The following is a 19,211-nucleotide window of genomic DNA, read 5'->3' on the forward strand; positions in this document are numbered from 1 at the left end:
GGATAAGCCTCTTACATCATGTCAACGAATTGAAATTATGCTGATTTTATAATCTCCTCCTGTATTTTTTGTTTACCTTGCAGTTTCACAAAGTTTCCTTTTAGGGAAAGAGACATTTCCACCTCTGTGTTAATTAATCTAACTTATTGCTTCTTATTATAGTAGATGTTGAGGAGATGCCTGCTTGGTAATATGTTTTAAGAAATTGACCATATTTGACACAAAGTCAACTGTTCTCTGGTGTTTCTTGAAGAAGTTGTCTCCTGTTATTAGTTTTGGTCTCTCCTGCGTACAGGCATTTGGACTTCTAGGGGCTTAGTTGTATTTTCTCCCATTTCCTTCTCCATGAAACCTTATTAGATTTCTTCCCATGGTGGACTCGTCCTTAAATAAATAATTGGGCTTTGATAAAACATTCATCAGCTTCTGTTAGCACACAGGGAGTGGAGTGTCTTCCTTCTCCTCAGCCCCCCTTTGTCTTTGACGTGCCTGGGTCAAACGCTCTGGCCCCTTAGCCACTGCCCACCACTCCCCATGATCACTTTAAATAATTGATTGACTATTCCTTTTAAGCCCAGCCGCTTTCCATACACCTCTCTGTCCTGCCCAATGGAAATACCTCTCCTCTCCCACCTACGCTATGCCTGCTTATGCCCTCTGACATGTCTCTGCCCCACCCCAAAGACCAAGGTGCCCACAACATCTAGAGTCTTTGCCATCTGGAGTCATTATGCAGCCCAGTATTTTCCCTTTTCTTTACAACGTCCATATCATTTCACTGGAAGGCTTCAAGCTCCAAACTAAGTGACCTGCTTTATCACCCAACTGCCAGTCTCTTTATGAACTGAGTGAGTCAGAGGGTGCTTTAGTATTGACTCCTATTATAATATGCTTAATCAGACTTTGGAAAACATTGGAACAGTTGTCAGAAAGGCTGACAATACGGCATTGGGAAATGCTTAATTATTTTGTGGTATTTTTTGGTTTAGCTAAAGAATTCAAATGAGCCTATTCATTTATTATGCCGTCCCATTCTTTGTGTTTGAAAAAGGCATTACAAAAAGAACCATAATTACAATTCCTAATTACTTTTTTTGTTTTGGTTATGCAATTAGTTTGGCTTAGTTTTGAGCCTCTAAGAGGGTGTTGGCATTAGCAAACACACTGTGTTCAATATGTTAGTTGCTGCTAAGTTGTTGTATACCAATGGAATTGCTCAAAGCTGGTCTTTGAACTATGTTCAGGAGGTTCTCTGTATTTCAGTCGTCATTACATTCTATCTGTTAATGGCCCTTCTCTCCTGTCCTCATCAACCACATTTATCTCCTCACCATCACATCTTCTCAACCTCAAAATCTTGTAGTCTTTCCTGGCAACAGATTGTCAGTTAATCCTCCATGTGTACCTTGACCAGGCATTTGTAGCTCCCAGTTCTATAGGTGTCATTGATAAAGGGCTTTAATCCCTTGAATGGTATTATCTGTTTCCTTAAGGGATTTTACTGTGGTAACTGCTCTGTGTACCATACTTATTCATCTTAAATAATCAATAGTGTATGTAATGTGTATGTTGTGGTTTTGTGCTAAGCACTACACAACCTGAACTTCCTCAGTTGGGTGCGTATTTGGTCTGCCTGGGCTGCTGTACTGCGTAGGGCACCACTGGCTGCCACAGGGGGATTGGGATTGATGTCGGACACATTAGTCCAGCCACAGCGTTATTAGGGTTTAGAAAAGGAAGCAAGGAAAGATTAAAGGGCAGCCCGATTACAGCATAACGGTGCACAGCTGTAATCCCTGTGTGGGTGGCTGTTTGACAGAGAAGGAAAGAGAGACTGATAGAGTGAAAGAGAAGGAGAGAGCATGATGTAGAGAACTCAGGCTGTCACAGACAGAAGTAGGGTTGATGGAGTGGTTCCTCCAGGGGGCTTTCTACCCTCTGCACCCTCAAGAATGGACTGTTGTCAATACAGACAGGCTTAAGAGCTTTTTTTCACCTGCCCTGTACTGTCACAACCCTGGGCGTTGCGTGTTTCAGACCACCGGCCTCATCATCAGACCAGGTTTTTATACATGCCACCCACATATCAGTGGTCTGCCCGGCCAGACCGTTCTAATTGTCATCAACTGAGCCACAAGCTAGTCTTATTCTAAATCTCGTTGGTCGATTTGAATGTCCTAGTCCCTTTATCAGAACAAGATACAAGACACATTTCAGTTGAAGGCATTCAGTTTTACAACTGACTAGGTATCCCCCTTTCCCTTACATTACCAAAACTGTGGACACCTGCTCGTCGAACATCTCATTCCAAAATCATGGTCTGCGCACTTCTGCGGTCCCATTCTGTGAGCTTGTGTGACCTACCACTTTGCGGCTGAGTCATTGTTGCTCCTAGACGTTTCCACTTCACAATAATATAACTTACAGTTGATCAGGGCAGCACTAACAGGGCAGAATTTTGACGTACTGATTTGTTGGAAAGGTGACATCCAATGACGGTGCCACGTTGAAAGTCACTGAACTCTTCAGTACGGGCCATTTTACTGCCAATGTTTGTCCATGGGTGTTGCATGGTTGTGTGCTCGATTTTATACACCTGTCAGCAACAGGTGTGGTTGAAATAGCCGAATCGACTCATTTGAAGGGGTGTCCACACACTTGTGTGTGTGTCTGTGTGTATATATAGTGTACCTCACATTATGCTTGTAGATCTCTCATTTCATTTGTCATTTTTCTTCAGACAGTTGCCCCACGGTGGTTGCAGCAGTGTTTGTTGTGCTTGGACAACAGATTGTAGGTTATATTTAGTATGTGAGAGAACAGCTGTCCCAGTTCAGAAAAGTAGTTCTGCTCTAATAGCAGACCCACAAGGCTCTGGGGATCAGAACAGAGAAGGGGAGAGAGGTGAGAAAAACACTGACCAAATCAAGGATCCTTTATTATATAGGAGGGACTATTTTGATAACCGCTGTCAATAGATTTCTTCAGCTTATCTGAACAATTGTGAAGAAGCTACCGTCGTCACAGACTGTCTAGGGCTGGGAATTTCCACGGACCTCAAGATGTTATCACGATACTTAGGTGCCAATATGATATGTATTGTGATTCTATGTGTATTTAAATTCGATATTGCTGCAGAGAGACGAGAGCATGAGAAAATTAGTTTTGATCAGTCATGGAAATAAGTGCTGAAAACATTTTGGCTCACTATTTAAAAAGATGGAGAACAAGCTGTAGGATGGAAAATGCCGGAGTTTGGACTTGGGTACAGCCGACTTGCTATTATATATATATGTCACACACAGTTGAAGTCGGAAGTTTACATACACCGTAGCCAAATACATTTAAACTTTTTCATAATTCCTGACATTTAATCTTTGTAAAAATTCCCTGTCTTAGGTCAGTTAGGATCACCACTTTATTTTAAGAATGTGAAATGTCAGAATAATATTAGAGTGATTTATTTCAGCTTTTATTTCTTTCATCACATTCCCAGTGGGTCAGAAGTTTGCATACACTCAGTTACTATTTGATAGCATTGCCTTTAAACTTGGGTCAAATGTGTCGGGTAGCCTTCCACAAGCTTCCCACGATAAGTTGGAAGAATTTTGGCCCATTTCTCCTGACAGAACTGAGTCAGGTTTGTAGGTCTCCTTGCTCGCACACGCTTTTTCAGTTTTGCCCACAAATTATCTATGGGATTGAGGTCAGGGCTTTGTGATGGCCACTCCAATACCTTGACTTTGTTTGTTTGTCCTTAAGCCACTTTGCCACATCTTTGGAAGTATGGTTGTGGTCATTGTCCATTTGGAAGACCCATTTGCGACCAAGCTTTAACTTCCCGACTGATGTCTTGAGATGTTGCTTCACTATATCCACCTCATTTCCTATCCTCATGATGCCATCTATTTTGTGAAGTGCACCAGTCCCTCCTGCAGCAAAGCACCGCCACAACATGATGCTGCCACCCCTGTGCTTCACGGTTGGGATGGTGTGCTTGGGCTTGCAAGCCTCCCTCTTTTTCCTCCAAACGTAACGATGGTCATTATGGCCAAACAGTTCTGTTTTTGTTTCATCAGACCAGAGGACATTTCTCCAAAAAGTACGATCTTGTCGATATAGGACTCATTTTACTGTGGATATAGATACTTTTGTACCTGTTTCCTCCATCTTCACAAGATCCTTTGCTGTTGTTCTGGGATGGATTTGCACTTTTCGCACCAAAGTATGTTCATCTCTAGGAGACAGAACGCGTCTCCTTCCTGAGCGTTACTGCGTCCTGAGCGTTATTTCCAACCAAAGAGAGGTGTCACAAAAAGCATAAATACAGATAAAATGAATCACTAACCTTTGACGATCTTCATCAGATGACACTCCCAGGACTCAATGTTACACAATACATGTATGTTTTGTTCGATCAAGTTCATATTTATATCCAAAAACCTCAGTTTACATTGGCGCCATGTTCAGAAATGCCTCCAAAACATCCGGAGAAATTGCAGAGAGCCACATCAAATAACAGAAATACTCATCATAAACTTTGATGAAAGATACATGTTTTACATAGAATTAAAGATGAACTTGTTCTTATTGCAACCGCTGTGTCAGATTTCAAAAAAGCTTTACGGCAAAAGCACTATTCAATCATCTGAGAACAGGTTCAGCCACAAAAGCAAGCCATACAGTTACCCGCCAAATTGTGGAGTCAACAAAGTCATAAATAGCATTATAAATCTTCACTTACCTTTGCTGATCTTCGTCGGAATGCACTGCCAGGACTCCCACTTCCACAAGACATGTTTGTTTTGTTTGATTACATCCATATTTATGTCCAAAAACCTCCGTTTTGTATGCGCGTTTAGTTCACTATTCCAGTTGTAGAAACATGTCAAACGATGTTTACAATCAATCCTTAGGGTCTTTTTATAACACATCTTCAATAATATTCCAACCGGACAATAGCGTATTCATTACAGAGGAAAAAGAAGGAACGGCGTGACCGCGCAGTAAACAACTGATTGGCCTCAGCCTAGTCCACTTGTTGAAAGAGCTCTTATTCGACACCCTTCCACAATAGAAGCCGTAAACAATTTTCTAAAGACTGTTGACATCTGCTGGAAGCCTTGGGAAGTGCAATCGGGCCCCATAGACACAGCATATTGGATAGGCAATCACTTAAATGAAACTACAAACCTCAGATTTCCCACTTCCTGGTTGGATTTGTCTCAGGTTTTCGCCTGCCATGTGAGTTCTGTTATACTCACAGACATCATTCAAACAGTTTTAGAAACTTCAGAGTGTTTTCTATCCAATACTACTAATAATATGCATATATTTGCATCTGGGACAGAGTAGCAGGCAGTTTACTCTGGGCACCTTATTCATCCAAGCTACTCAATACTACCCCCCTGTCACCAAGAAGTTAAAGCCATGACATTTTCTGTAATTTTCCAAGCTGTTTAAAGGCACAGTCAACTTAGTGTATGTAAACCTCTGACCCACTGGAATTGTGATACAGTGAATTATAAGTGAAATAATCTGTCTGTAAACAATTGTTGGAAAAATGACTTGTGTCATGCACAAAGTAGATGTCCGACTTGCCAAAACTATAGTTTGTTAACCAGAAATTTGTGGAGTCGTTGAAAAAATAGTTTTAATGAGTCCAACATAAGTGTCTGTGAACTTCTGACTTAAACTGTATGTGTATGTATATTTATGTATACATATTTTATTTTTATTGTTTACAAATCGATACTTGAAGTCAAAGTATCAATATAATATTGTCCAAAAATAATGTCCCGATATGTAACTGTATCGATTCCCACGTCACTAATCCTGCCTGTCTCTAGGATTGAGAGGTAGTGCCTACACATAGTATGAACGTTGCACCTCATACATACATAAATGCAGAGGACATGAGTGAAACTCAATAACAATATTCACTGGATGGAATTCACAATTCGGAATGGAATTCACAATTCTGGAGGTTAACCTCACACCTTACCCTGACGTGTCTAGACTATTTGTCAGGTTGATTTATCATCAATGGCCAGCTCTGCAAGTTCTTTTGAAACTAAAAGTCATATCAGTTCATTCAGTGACTTTGTGATATAGAAATGTGAAGTGCACATTTGTACTCAATTGTATGACATATTACATAACAAACGTCATCTTCTAAAATATATAATCCTCTTAATTTGAATGGGTGTGTGTGTTTGTAAGTAACTGCAACTACTTGTCACACTCAAGTTCAGAACAGCGGTCAGTCAAACCCTTACAGTGACGTGAAGCGCAGAGCTCTGACGTCATGTATAGCATGTTACTATTCAGCCACTGCGTTCTAATTTAGGCATTTATCCGTGCCCAAATCTGCCATTTTCAACCTGTACACGGTACGAGTGTAAAGGGATACGAAGATGAGTTGGGTTAGATTTGATCTGCTGCTGATTGATTCTCGTGTCCGGTACCCAGGCTGTTTTCACTCTCCCTTAAAACTAATATACATTATCTTTAGACAATAAGAGAAATCTTACATCTTACCAGCTCACTTAGATTGGGCTTTTCCTCAGTCGTGCATATCCAAGCGTAGGGTTGTATGTCATTGTGTGCTTGACCACTCCTAGCCGTTGACCTGCCCTTTACATTGGACCACAGTTTTATTTGTAAGGATTATGTTTCGGCTTGAAAGTGTAACAATGGGGTCTTTCTGGGGACTGGCTTAACCCCAGCAGAGAGATTTCCTGAGACCTCAATTAAATCTCTTTGTCCGTTGTTGCTCCCTGGCGAGGCTTACCTTTTCATTTTCAATTGCAATTAGCAACACCATTGGGAATTTACTACATAAAAAAGGCCCTAGCTGTCCACTGGTTCCATAATGCATACATATACTGTTGGATAACCTAACTGTGATTTAAATGGCTGATTTTATATTGAGAATCTTTTTCTTGTGGTTGAGAAAATGATGGAAATCAATACTGTAAATCAGCTCAAAATTAGGCTTTGCTGACACTGCATTCTTTCCCTGTTTGTCTTTTTGTCTTTCCCTGTTTGTCTTTGCATATGAGCGTATTAAAGGCTGTGTCTATTAGACAACTCAAAGTGAGTGGATGCCCAGTGAATTGAAATATTCTCTCAGCGGGCGCCACCCACCATGAAACGAGGCCACCTTTGTGTCAACCATCTGTTTAGATCCACTCCATTGAACGAGTCAGATTCACTCACACACTCGGGGACCCACAGAGAGAACAGACGCAGATAAGCCCAGATAATACACACAGATACTGTATTTTACCCCAGGGTTTCTTTTCTTGCCTGTCTGTATGGTGAAAAGCGAGTGATACTTTCTTCAGATGTTTGTGTGTTTCACTTTGGAGGAGAGGGAGTGAGGGTGCTGTAGTGTAGCTGCAGCTCTGTTGTGGTGGAGCCATCCCAGAGCTGCAGGGAGATGACAGTGCAGATGGTTTAATAGAGATTACCTCAGCAGGGGGAAGTGTTTTGAGTTGGGAACCACACAAGGGGAGTCCACTCCGCACCACCACGAGGCAGAACCCAATCAGAGCTGCAGATCAGGACACTGCAGAGGAACACAGCCATACTTGGAGAGGACTGGCGGGACTGTTGGCAAGGGGGGCTTAGAGGTAATGCAGGAGAGAGGATACAGGCTCTCTAAGTCGCAGAACAATAATGTAGGCTGAGGATCCAACTGATCATCCAGTCAAAGACTTTTGAAAGACTAGAACCTATACTTACCCTGTTTAGGAAGAGTTTGTCCCATCTGTGTTTGCTAACTACAGCATATTGCTTCCACTCCAGCAGATTGAGCAGTTGTTAACCCTTTTTTTGTGTGAGTTGTGCTGGTGCTGCCATCACATTACCATAAAGAGTGGCAGTTAGCCACACGAGACAAATTGCTAACGCCATCAAATGTGCTTTAAGGATCTTTTTGGCAGCTGTCACTACAGAACTCAATGTGGCTTGTGTGCCTGTGATTTGTAACCAAGGTAATACATGGTTTAATTATTGCCTTCAGCCTGTCCATTTAACTCAGTTTTTCCTCTGTCTTTCTGCTTATAGACTCTGCAGACGATCATCATTTGAGAAGTTATTTCACTCATTGGTTTTGAGAAAACAAAACAAGGGAGTAGTGTAGCCCATTGCTTTCTATTACTTTTAATGTCATTGTCTGTGTCAATTGTTTATTCTTTCCTTTTCTCAGGGGAGTAAGATCAAATAGACGTATTTGGCCTGTCTAACACATTGTTAAAGTCCGTGCCTCGTGTTTAAGGAGAAAATCTACATGCTGAGTACAATATTGTTTTCTGTTTTGAAAAGCTGGTTATCTGGTACAAGGACATTGCAGAATGATGTAAGGGTCTTGCTCGGTGGGTGGCTGAAAGCTAACAAACGTGATTCTCATGAAATTAATCTGACGCTTAAACGGAACACAGGCTCCCATTTTTTAAAACGGACAGGTTTCAAGAGACTTACATTCTGTCGTGTCTTTACTATCATTAAATTGAAGACTTCGTTTTCAAATCAAATCAAATTTTATTTGTCACATACACATGGTTAGCAGATGTTAATGCGAGTGTAGCGAAATGCTTGTGCTTCTAGTTCCGACAATGCAGTAATAACGAACAAGTAATCTAACTAACAATTCCAAAAAACTACTGTCTTATACACAGTGTAAGGGGATAAAGAATATGTACATAAGGATATATGAATGAGTGATGGTACAGAGCAGCATAGGCAAGATACAGTAGATGATATCGAGTACAGTATATACATATGAGATGAGTATGTAAACCAAGTGGCATAGTTAAAGTGGCTAGTGATACATGTATTACATAAGGATGCAGTCGATGATATAGAGTACAGTATCTACGTATGCATATGAGATGAATAATGTAGGGTAAGTAGCATTATATAAGGTAGCATTGTTTAAAGTGGCTAGTGATATATTTACATCATTTCCCATCAATTCCCATTATTAAAGTGGCTGGAGTAGAGTCAGTGTCATTGACAATGTGTTGGCAGTAGCCACTCAATGTTAGTGGTGGCTGTTTAACAGTCTGATGGCCTTGAGATAGAAGCTGTTTTTCAGTCTCTCGGTCCCAGCTTTGATGCACCTGTACTGACCTCGCCTTCTGGATGACAGCGGGGTGAACAGGCAGTGGCTCAGGTGGTTGATGTCCTTGATGATCTTTATGGCCTCCCTGTAGCATCGGGTGGTGTAGGTGTCCTGGAGGGCAGGTAGTTTGCCCCCGGTGATGCGTTGTGCAGACCTCACTACCCTCTGGAGAGCCTTACGGTTGAGGGCGGTGCAGTTGCCATACCAGGCGGTGATACAGCCCGCCAGGATGCTCTCGATTGTGCATCTGTAGAAGTTTGTGAGTGCTTTTGGTGACAAGCCGAATTTCTTCAGCCTCCTGAGGTTGAAGAGGCGCTGCTGCGCCTTCCTCACGATGCTGTCTGTGTGAGTGGACCAATTCAGTTTGTCTGTGATGTGTATGCCGAGGAACTTAAAACTTGCTACCCTCTCCACTACTGTTCCATCGATGTGGATGGGGGGGGTGTTCCCTCTGCTGTTTCCTGATGATTGTGGACTTCAGGAAACAGCAGAGGGAACACCCCCCCCATCCACATCGATGGAACATCTTTTATCAAAGATTCTCTGTAATTAGTATTACGCGATTAGACTGATTAATCATGTAACCGTAATTAACTAGGAAGTCGGGGCACCAAGGAAAATATTCCGATTACAAGGTTATAATTTCCCAATATAACCTTTCAGATATTTTTATATCTGATCCATTGTCTTCTGATTAATGAATGATTTACTTTACCTCACGTTAGTCTCATTTCAAACGTCGTAACTTGTTGGTTATCTGCACGAACCCAGTCTTCACTTATTTATTACTAACTAAGTAATTCACAGAAATGCATACACAAAGTAAATATGGTTACAAGAAATGATAGGAAATGTGCCATAGTGGGCTAAACCGGCATCGCGGCTTGGTGGACAAAATGGGGAGTGGGGGTCAGCTGAGAAGTCACTACAGAGTTGATAATTATAACAATTGAAATGCTAATCCTTTACACATGAACGCTCACTCATTCGGGAACAATTGCAATCTATATATATTTACGCTCAGTGTGTCGTCTTGATCGCTGGTGAAAAGTCTTTCTTTTGTAGAATTGTCCGTCTCTCTCCCTCTCTCTCTCGGTTATGGTTAGAGTGGATTGTTCAGAGTGACATTCCTTCATTCGTTGGATGTTTGGATGTGGATGGATGTTTCGGCGGATGTCATTCTTCGCGTTCAATGATACCGAATTCCTAGCTGCAGACTAGTAATTAATATCAAAGACTTGTTCTTATTCTGTCGGTATCGATAGTCTAAATATTTAACCACGTGGTATGGTTAAAAGATTCAGCAATGGTCTACAACCTTTGTACTCCTGTGATTGAGAGAAACATGGTCTCAATCACAGTCTGAAACATGGTCTGGTGATAATCTCAAGTTGGGTTTTATTCGGAATTGCAGAAAAGGGGTTGTCCCAGGATACCTGACCCTAACTGTGCTCAGGGGCGGTCCTCTGATTTATTTCGAATCAAAAGGGAATTGGATTTTCCTTCATTAAAGTCATATTACACAATTTTACAAACAGTATCATACTCACTCATTCATCGTATACATCGTATACAACAATTAGATGTAAACCTCATATCTGAGGCTATTATATAAACAGCATTATGGTAATGTGGCCACACCGTCTCCCATGAGCTTCCCCAAGTTGTAACAAACGGACCAATTCGTAGCTGGATTCTTCACCCATCTTTTATACTTTCTCCGGAACATGAAATTGTTTCATACCTCAAGTTCTGTGAGGTGGAAGAAATTCCTTTGTTCTCTATGAAATTTTACTCTGCCTTTTATACTGTGTGCCCATGAGGCAGGGTCTTCTCCTTAGGAATTTACGACCTCTCTCTGACCACAGCAGCCTAGTTGAAGGAGGCAAGGGGGAGGCAGGGAGAGGGAGCTGGGGCTTGCTATACCTAAAGAGGGCAACATCATGACAATTCAGACCCTGTGACCTTGGGCTGATTGCTTGTATGGCTGTGTGTTGGTGTAGTTGTCTGGGCCTGCTGGTTAGGCTGACCAGACCAAGCCTCCTATTGAAAGAATGACCCAACCGTTTGCACCCTTCTCCAAAGCCAGGAAATAAAAATGGACCGTTTCCTTCCTCATATAGAGCTTTTTCAATTACACCGTGACATGGAGCATATTCATGACAAGGCCCCTTAGTTGATGTATTATTTAATTTATTCTTCATAGGGTCCATCGTCATAATTTAATGAAACCTTGTTCTCTGTGCGATATGGCACCCCCTTCTCCCCATCCCCCACATCCCCTACTAAAAGTTATAACGATCGGGAGAGTGAAATAGCCGAGGTCCTATTACACCACAGGCAAATTATCGTTTAGAATTTCCTTCCAGATATGTCCCTTGCCTGTCATAAATCTTCCCTATGCGGTGTTGCTCGTTATTTTTACCTAGGTGTATAATGGTATCTTTTGAGGAGCCAGAGATTTTAATTAGACAAAGCAACTGGAAGGCAACTGCACCCCAGGTCCCCATATGAAGTCATAATGGTTCAGTGTAGCAAATGAATGCTATGCTCATCATTGTTTACTTTCCCTATTTACTGTGGCTACCCAAATAGAGGCTGCTGGCACAAATGTATCAGCAACAGTTTTTCGGGAGGTCTGGTTAAGCCAAACCCATACTTCTGGGAAGTTGTGAATGATAAAGTAGGGAATAGTTTTAAATGTTGGCTAAGAGTTTAGCTCATGTCTTATCCTTGGTATCCTCTCATCTCTCCAGAGAGAAGTGAATTTGGAGATCCAGTGTAAAGGCACAGCTTTAGATCAGCCCCTCAATTGCTCTGTTGAACTAAGAATGACCTTTACAGGTCACACCCACGTTCAGTATTTGTTTACGCTGATGTTATGTCTGTTCAGTGATTGTTGTATGCCATAACATTCTCTGATAAACTTCAAAGGCTTGAAACTCTGAACATTAGAGGGGTTTTGAAGCTAGGATAAATTGAGTAATCCAGTCTTATATGTACAGTATAGAGTTGATCATCCTCATCATTTCCTCTCCTCATTGCTTCACAGTCTCTTTCTGTTTCAGTAATGGCTTGGGGATATCCCTGAAGTTACCGACTCATATCTATTAAATCAAACTTTATTTGTCATGCGCTGAATACAAGTGTAGAACTTACCGTGAAATGCTTACTTACAAACCCCTAACCAACAGTGCAGTTCAAGAAGAGTTAAGAAAATAATTACCAAATAAACTAAAGTTTAAAAAAGTTTATAAAAAATCAATCAAAAGTTACACAATAACGTAACAGTAACGAGGCTATATACAAGGAGTACCGGTACCGATTAATTGTTCAGCAGTCTTATGGCTTGGGGGTAGAAGCTGTAAAGGAGCCTTTTGGTCCTAGACTTGTTCCGGTACCGCTTGCTGTGCGGTAGCAGAGAGAACAGTCTATGATTTGGATGACTGGAGTCTCTGACACTGCCTATTATATAGGTCCTGGATGGCAGGCAGCTTGGCCCCAGTGATGTACTGGGCCGTACGCACTACCTTCTGTAGCGCCTTGTGGTCAGATACTGAGCCGTTGCCATACCAGGCAGTGATGGAACTGGTCAGGATGATCTCAATGATGCAGCTGTAGAACTTTTTGAGGATCTGGGGACCCATGCCAAATATGTTCAGTCTCCTTAGAGGGAAAAGCTTTTGTTGTGCCCTCTTCACGACTGTCTTGGTGTGTTTGGACCATGATAAGTTCCTTGGTGTCCACATCACCAACGAACTAACTCTTGACCCGCTCCACTACAGCTCTTTTGATGTTAATAGGGGCCTGTTCGGCCCGCCTTTTCCTGTAGTCCACAATCAGCTCCATTGTCTTGCTCACATTGAGGGAGAGGTTGTTGTCCTGGCACCACACTGCCAGTTCTCTGACCTCCTCCCTCTAGGCTGTCATCGTTGTCGGTGATCAGGGCTACCACTGCTGTGTCGTCAGCAAACTTAATGATAGTGTTGGAGTCGTTTGGCCACGCAGTCGTGGGTGAAAAGGTAGTACAGAAGGGGACTAAGTACACACCCCTGAGGGGCCCCAGTGTTGAGGATCAGTGTGGCAGACGTGTTGGTGCCTACCCTTACCACCTGGGATGGCCCGTCAGGAACTCCAGGATCCAGTTGCAGTGGTTCTAGGGTATCCTGGAGGATGCTGTTGATGTGAGCCATGACCAGCCTTTCAAAGCACTATGTGGCTACCGACGTAAGTGCTATAATCATTTAGGCAGGTTACCTTCTCTTCCTTGGGCACAGGGACTATGGTGGTCTGCTTGAAGCATGTAGGTATTACAGACTCAGTCAGGGAGAGGTTGAACATGTCAGTGAAGGCACTTGCCAGTTGATTCAATCTTAATCCTGTATTGACAATAATCCTGTATTGGCTTGTTTGATGGTTTCGCTAAGGGCATAGCGGGATATTTTATAAGTGTCCGGATTAGTGTTCCACTAGCAGCTCTAGCCTTTAACTTGATACGGATGTTGCCTGTAATCCATGACTTCTGGTTGGGATATGTACGCACTGTCACTGTGGGGATGACGGGGTCGATGCATTTATTGATGAAGCCGATGACTGAGGTGGTATACTCCTTAATGCCATTAGATGAATCCCGGAACATATTCCAGTCTGTGCTAGCAAAACAGTCCTGTAACATAGCATCCGCGTCATCTGACCACTTCCATATTGAGCGAGTAACTGGTACTTCCAGCTTTAGTTTTTGCTTGTAAGCAGGAATCAGGAGGATATAATTATGGTAAGATTTGCCAAATGTAGGGCGGGAGAGAGCTTTGTATGCATTTCTGTGTGTGGAGTAAAGGTGGTCTAGAGTTTTTAATTTATTTTTTCCTTTGGTTGCAAATGTGACATGCTGGTTAAAATTTGGTAAAACTGATTTACGTTTGCCTGCAGTAAAGTCCCTAGGCCACTAGGAGCGCCATTTCTGGATGTGCATTTTCTTGTTTGCTTATGGCCTTATAGAGTTGGTTGAGTGCGGTCATAGTGCCAGCATCGGTCTGTGGTGGTAAATAGATGGCTACGAATAATATAGATATGAACTCACTTGGTAGATAGTGTGGTCTACAGCTTATCAAAAGGTACTCTACCTCAGGCGAGCAATACCTCAAGACTTCTTTAATTGGTCCAGCTCCTTTTGGAGGATAAAGTGCCATTAGTAATCTTCCTCTTGATTTCTAATGTTTAAAGTTGGTCCACTGTAAATGCGACACAGAAAAAAATTGCACAATAATGCTTTTTAGCCTATTAATTGATGGAAATACCAGTTGATGGAAATACATTTGACTGGTCATGCTTATCGGTCAATAGGTTCTTTTGCATAATTTAGTGGAATTAATTTGGCTCGTGTATTCGTTATGTATCTTATCATATATATACAGCATACAGATACAGAGCCTTTGAGTGAAAGATCTGTCAGACAGCACAAGAGCTCCCGAGTGGCGTAGCGGTCTAAGGCACTGCATCTCAGTGCTAGAGACGTCACTGCAGACACCCTGGTTCGATTCCAGACAGTATCACAACCGTCCGTGATTGGGAGTCCCATAGGGTGGTGCACAATTGGTCCAGCGTCGTCCGGGTTTGGCCGGTGTAGGCCGTCATTGTAAATAAGAATTTGTTCTTAACTGACTTGTCTAGTTAAATAAAGGTTAAATAAAAACAAGAAAATAATAATAATAAACAGAAACAGTTTCTATCTCCTTTTACTTCACTATACTCATTCAGAGGAGTGAACACTTTCATATTTGCTGTACTGTCACAATGTACACAGTGGCCACACTTGTTATTGCCATTGGGTGGGCCTGGTAGCCAAGTGTCATGCTTCTTAGGTAGCTTCATGCTGTGGGTCATGGAATCGGCTATATTCTGGTATGGCCCCTTAAAAATGTGAGGGGGTAATATGGTGGACACTCGTAGATTGGGATTACTTTTGTTCCAGTGTTTTAATACATTGGATTTGACGCAACCGGCACATGTGCTGTACTCCGTGGAAAAACACAAACATGGGGGAGTTTTGTCTTTTTATTTATTTTTTATTTCACCTTTATTTAACCAGGTAGACCAGTTGAGAACAAGTTCTCATTTACAACTGCAACCTGGCCAAGATAAAGCAAAGCAGTGTGACACAAACAACAACACAGAGTTAGACATGGGATAAACAAGGGTACAGTCAATAACACAATAGAAAAGTCTATGTGTGCAAATGAGGTAAGATTAGGGAGGTAAGGCAATAAATAGGCCGTAGTGGCAAAATAATTACAATTTAGCAATTAAACACTGGAGTGATAGATGTGCAGAAGATGCATGTGCAAGTAGAGATACTGGGGTGCACAGGAGCAAAAAATAAATAACAGTATGGGGATGCGGTATCTGGATGTGCTATTTACAGATGGGCTATGTACAGGTGCAATGATCTGCTCTGATAGCTGATGCTTAAAGTTAGTTTTTATTTTATTTTATTTATTTCACCTTTATTTAACCAGGTAGGCAAGTTGAGAACAAGTTCTCATTTACAATTGCGACCTGGCCAAGATAAAGCAAAGCAGTTCGACACATACAACGACAAAGAGTTACACATGGAGTAAAACAAACATACAGTCAATAATACAGTATAAACAAGTCTATATACGATGTGAGCAAATGAGGTGAGATAAGGGAGGTAAAGGCAAAAAAAGGCCATGGTGGCAAAGTAAATACAATATAGCAAGTGAGGGAGATATGAGTCTCCAGCTTCAGTGATTTTTGCAATTCGTTCTAGTCATTAGCAGCAGAGAACTGGAAGGAAAGGCGGCCAAAAGAGGAATTGGCTTTGGGGGTGACCAGTGAAATATACCTGCTGGAGCGTGTGCTACAGGTGGGTGCTGCTATGGTCACCAGTGAGCTGAGATAGGCGGGGCTTTACCTAGCAGAGACTTGTGGATGACTTGGAGCCAGTGAGTTTGGCGACGAATATGAAGCGAGGGCCAGCCAACGAGAGCATACAGGTCACAGTGGTGGGTAGGATATGAGGCTTTGGTGACAAAATGGATGGCGCTGTGATAGACTGCATTCAATTTGCTGAGTAGTGTTGGAGGCTATTTTGTAAATGACATCGCTGAAGTCAAGGATCGGTAGGATAGTCAAGTTTGGAAGCGTGAGTGAAGGATGCTTTGTTGCGAAGTAGGAAGCCGATTCTAGATTTAATTTTGGATTGGAGATGCTTAATATGAGTCTGGTGCAGGTGTGGGCAGCGATCGGTTGAAGAGCATGCATTTAGTTTTACTTGCATTTAAGGGCAGTTGGAGGCCAGGGAAGGAGAAATGTATTGCATTGAACCTCGTCTGGAGGTTTGTTAACACAGTGTCCAAAGAAGGGCCAGAAGTATACAGAATGGTATTGTCTGTGTAGAGGTGGATCAGAGAATCACCACTATTAGTGCCAGTGAGTAGGCTTTGACGTTCAGTCTCTCTAGCACGGGTATAGGTCTGTTCAATAACTCCCTTATCATACCCACATTGCAGGAACCTAGTGTGCATACGATTAGCTTTGCGCTCAAATCTTTGTCTGTGCTACAGTTACTTCGGAGTCTTAGGAATTGAGCTACCAGTATGTTCCCGCTTATGGTGTACGGGGTGGTTACTGTCTGTGCGGCTTGCAGAAGATAGTAGACTCCAAGTCTGTTTTCTTCTCTTCTCTCTGTTGTGAATTTGAGATTGGGTTCAGATAAATTATAAGAAATGAACTCTGAGAGGAGACCTTCAGTACCGTTCCATACCAGTAGGATGTTGTCTATGTATCTTTTCCAAAGGGTGATATTCTGGAAATATGTTTTTTTCTGGACATCATAAATGAAGGTTTCCTCCCAGTGTCCCATGAATACATTTCCATAGTTAGGAACGAAGTCAGTTCCCATTGAGGTACTCTGAATCTGTTGGTAGAAACTGCCCGCATATTGGAAGTCATTTGATGTGAGGGCTTTTTTAGTGAGAGACAGAATGAAGTTAGACGGGGGTAAGAGACCCTCGGGTCTAGTGTTGGGATAGCGTGAGAGCGCTTGTAGGCTTGCGTCATGCGGGCTATTAGTGTAGAGAGACTGAACGTCAAGTGTAACCAAGATGCTTTCACTGTCGCGTTTATAGTTATTGATGATCTTAAGCACATCGTGGTATCCTAAAAGGGCTGGCAATGCTGGCACAAATGTTAAGATGAATAAATCATCATATTGAGATAGGTGTTCAACAGGGCTACTGACACTATGGGATGTAAAGGAGGTTCATCCATACAATTATGTATTTTCGGTAAGCCATCATAAACTGGACAGGCTGGATTAAAGTGAGCAATAAGAAATCAATCTCTGCCTTTTTTGTTGTTGAGTGCCCTAACTTAATTTGACCTCAAATGAGTCCTTTTGGAAGTTTTTCTTGGTAAGCCCTTCTTATAGTTATTGTAACATGTTCAAAGTGCACATCAGAAGTCTGTAAGAAGGACCATATATCGTTGCATCCTCGACATGCATGTTCTTCTGAATGCGATTACTCGGAGCACGGTGTGTGGATGCCCTAATCAGGTTACGCACCCAATGCATACATACGGGTCCGGTAAATTTAAAATGTTGCTGGTCAAATGTCCGGCACAACCATTTCCTAATGGTAACCCTCATGTGACATCGTTATTCAAACAAAGCGGCAGTGTGTGAGGGTATACATTTGAGACCTCAGTGCTCCTCACCATTTAGTCTCAAATAGACTCACACAAGTGGAACACTGTAATCACTTGCTTAATCATGCTGTAAATGGTTCTTAATAGTTGAGCATTTGCCTTTTAAAAAGTTTAGGCCTACACATGGATTCTCTGTCAGACTGTCTTGAGACCGTATGCTGACCTAGGAATGCTGGTGGATTGTGAAACTCTTGGCCTAACAAATACTAGTTGGCAATGACAAGCCCAGCCAGTGTGATTTATTAGTACTGCAGTGAAATAAATAAAGATGCATCTATATGCGTGCTTTCGTCTTCATGTGGGCTAGCCCTACAGAGGTGTGTACATTTGAAATACCACAGGTCAAACTCCTTTGATTTTACTGACATCTGCTACAACTTCCTTCATTAGTGTTCTGTCATCTCCTACTGAGACAGAGTGAAGATTACTGTAGTGTTGAGCAATTCTGATGTGTTAAATAGTCACAGGCAGGTGGCAAAATATCCCATCTACACTTACCTCCTCCATGTCCTGTCCTGTCCTGTCCCATCCCATCTACACTTACCCCCCACCCCCTCACCTACACTTACCTCCGCCATGTCCTGTCCCATCCCATCTACACTTACCTACACTTACCCCCCCCCACCTACACTCACCTACACTTACATCCTCCATGTCTTGTCCCAGGGGCAGCAGGGTAGCCTAGTGGTTAGAGCGTTGGACTAGTAACCGGAAGGTTGCAAGTTCAAATCCCCGAGCTGACAAGGTACAAATCTGTCGTTCTGCCCCTGAACAGGCAGTTAACCCACTGTTCCTAGGCCGTCATTGAAAATAAGAATTTGTTCTTAACTGACCTGCCTAGTTAAATAAAGGTAATATATATCAAGGTAATATATATATATATACTTACATCCTCCATGTCCTGTCCCATCCCATCTACACTTACCTCCTCCATGTCCTGTCCCATCCCATCTACACTTACCCCCTACCTCCTCCATGTCCTGTCCCGTCCCATCTACACTTACCCTCCCTCACCTACACTTACCTCCACCATGTCCTGTCCCATCCCATCTACACTTACCCCCTCACCTACACTTACCTCCTCCATGTCCTGTCCCATCCCATCTACACTTACCCCCTCACCTACACTTACCTCCTCCATGTCCTGTCCCATCCCATCTACACTTACCCCTCACCTACACTTACCTCCTCCATGTCCTGTCCCATCCCATCTACACTTACCCCTCACCTACACTTACCTCCTCCATGTCCTGTCCCATCCCATCTACACTTACCCCCCTCACCTACACTTACCTCCTCCATGTCCCATCCCATCTACACTTACCCCCCCCTCACCTACACTTACCTCCTC

At 42.5% G+C, this 19,211-nt stretch overlaps 1 protein-coding gene across 2 annotated transcripts in view; it reads left to right on the forward strand.

Annotated features, from left to right (window-relative positions):
- LOC112258884 (transmembrane protein 104-like) overlaps nt 1–19,211 on the forward strand; it is a 79,194-nt gene that overhangs the window by 24,241 nt on the left and 35,742 nt on the right. The gene's annotated exons all lie outside the window — the stretch shown is intronic.

This window comes from Oncorhynchus tshawytscha, linkage group LG09, assembly GCF_018296145.1.
Source record: "Oncorhynchus tshawytscha isolate Ot180627B linkage group LG09, Otsh_v2.0, whole genome shotgun sequence".
In the NCBI taxonomy this organism is placed as follows: Eukaryota; Metazoa; Chordata; class Actinopteri; order Salmoniformes; family Salmonidae; genus Oncorhynchus; species Oncorhynchus tshawytscha.